Genomic DNA, 2822 nt, shown 5'->3' with positions numbered 1-2822 from the left:
CCCCAGAGGAACTGTAGCAAATAAGAACTGTATTCTGTGAGGTAAGTGGGAGTAGCCCATCTCCATAAGCAACTCGACCAAACACCCCTCTGGCCTCTGCATGGGCCTCGCTGGTGCTGACCAGGGTGGGGAGGGAAGCCACCGGAGTGAGCTGAGTCCACTCCATCCCTCAGAAAGCACGCCCAGAACAAAGGACAAGAAACAGGGCAGCGGGTTTAAAACACAGGGGAGGCAAAAGTAGATTTATAGTCATGAGTACAGGAAACACGGTTTATTCTTGTAGTATTACTAGAGGCCCAGTGCACAAAATGTGTGTGTGTGGGGGGGGGGGGGGTGTCCCTCAGCCCGGCCTGTGCCCTCTCGCAATCCAGGACCCCTCAGGTAGGGTCCCTAGGCCTGGCCTGTGATCAGGGCCTATTAGGGCTTTCCTTCCCCTGGCTGATGGCAGCTGGCCCTGCCCCCACCGCTGCCACTGTTTGCCATCTGTGAGGCACTACCTCCCCTCCCCCACCACTGGTTGCTTCCCTCTGTGGGCGACAGGCATCGCTTGGCTGGCCTGGGCTTCCCTCTACAGCAGTGGTTCTCAACCTGTGGGTCGCGACCCCTTTGGGGGTCGAATGACCCTTTCACAGGGGTTGCCTAAGACCATCAGAAAACACATATATAATTACATATTGTTTTTGTGATTAATCACTTTGCTTTAATTATGTTCAGTTTGTAACAATGAAAATACATCCTGCATATCAGATATTTACATTACAATTCATAACAGTAGCAAAATTACAGTTATGAAGTAGCAACGAAAATAATTTTATGGTTGGGGGTCACCACAACATGAGGAACTGTACTAAAGGGTCGCGGCATTAGGAAGGTTGAGAACCACTGCTCTACAGGGTGATTGCTGGCCGGCCCCACACTTGCCACAGCGCTGCCGGCTGGGTGGCCTGGGCCTCCCTCTGCGGGGCAGTCGTGGAGCGATGGCGGGGCCCTCTGACCAATTGCATTGCACCCACCTTGGCTGGCCTGGCGCCAGTGCGTGTCATAGCGTGGTCCTCCGGGAGGTCGTCCTGCTGTTTGGTCAATTTGCATATTACACTTTTATTATTATAGATGGTATTATTTTCCATACAAACAGCTGTACACCTACTCTTGCCCCACCCTGTGTACTCTCTTGGCCCTAAAAACGTTGCTGTCCTCCGGGACGGAGTTCCCCCCTGCCTGCTGTAGCAGCAGGCCACCCGACTGTCCTCCACCCACACCTGAGTCCCTGGGAGGGGAGGCCTCAGGCCCAGCGTGTCTGTGCGCTTGCCTCCTGGTGTCCTCTCCAGGCCCTCTGGGTCGCAGGAGGTCCTCGTCAGCCCAGGGGCGCTGGGCTCTCCACAGTCCACGGGAAAATCTAGCTTCCTCAGCCTGTGGGCCACCACTAGCGACAAACAGCTGCACAGAAACTGTCCCGAACTGTCCCTGGGCGGGCATGTCCCAGCCAGGATGCCCTCCGTGGCTCAGGTGTGGCAGTGGGGAGGCGGGGTGACCCCAGGACCTCACTGAAGGTGCTTTTCCTCCAGAGCGGCACAAAGAGCCACCCATCAGCCTCATGGTAGCAGGGGATGCTCCCCACACGGTACTGCCGGCCTACAGAGCCCCAACCAGACAAGTGCTGGCTGCATTCAGGACTGAGAGCACCGGTCAGAAAGCTCTGCAGAAAGCAGCAGCTCGGCTTTCCTACCCAACGAGGAACTAACGCCCCATCCTCCACATTTCCCTCAACTGAACATTGTATATTTCCTGGACACAGCAGGCTCATGGGGAGGAAAGAGGGGCTATTTTGGGTACAAAGAAAGGACTGGAGACACATGAGTGAACAGGAGAGAGGCGCAAGGAACTGGCTGGAAACAGAATCCGAGGGAACGATTACTTAGGAGCAGACCAGGCCCTAGACCTGCTAACAAGGTAGCTCCTCTCGCTCGTGTCACACCCAAGCAGCCACCAGGAGGCTGTAAGCCAGGAGCTTCAAAATGAAAACAGGTCAGAGGAACTGAAGTCAAAGGCAAAAGTGTAGGACAAGCACCCAGCTTGTGGCTACGGCCCTGCCATCTCTGTGGGGAGGGTACCACGTGACTTCCACAGGAAATCACCAGCATAGCGATCACAATCGCAAGAAGAGCATTGCCATAGCTACGACGGGGTCCAGATGACATTCTTCTTCCCCTGGAGGTCCATGCACTATCTTGAATGCTTAGGACAGCTCAGAGGTTAGCATGCTGCCTATTGTGAATCCGGACAAGTTGTCCAGCAGAGACCCCAAGACCATGCATCACAGTGGTCAAGCTGTGGTCGTTCCATGAGCTGATGGCTATGTCAACAAGGCCTTGTCAGAAATCACACATGAACCAGCTTATTCTTATGAAACATCATGCATCTTCAGGTTCATACCCACTTGGCAGCACAGAGAATTAAGGTCTGGTCTCTCAAATCTCTGAGGAGTAAACCCCACACAAATGGGAAAGAAACACTGAAGTGAATTCCATTGTTGAGGAGACATTTTTATTGACATAGGTTTGTATGTTTGTCTCTGCTTCCCTTTCCTAATCGACCAAACAACTGATATGAACTGCCTGGGATGAAAAAATAACAGCAATCTATGTTAGAGGTGATTGCACCAATCCAAATGGAACTGTTGCCTAAGATAGGGGATGGAGAAGGGTCACATAAAGCTAATTTCTTAAGAGCAGTAAGGTCCTTTCATTTGTGAATGGGAGAATGAGATGCAGTCTGGTACCTTTGATGACTTGTTCCACGAACACAACACATCAGAGGACAGA

This window comes from Myotis yumanensis, unplaced genomic scaffold (assembly GCF_028538775.1).
Source record: "Myotis yumanensis isolate MYYU_CA2020_CCGP unplaced genomic scaffold, mMyoYum1.0.hap1 SCAF_10, whole genome shotgun sequence".
Classification (NCBI taxonomy): domain Eukaryota; kingdom Metazoa; phylum Chordata; class Mammalia; order Chiroptera; family Vespertilionidae; genus Myotis; species Myotis yumanensis.
Note: the sequence above shows the minus strand (reverse complement) of the source record.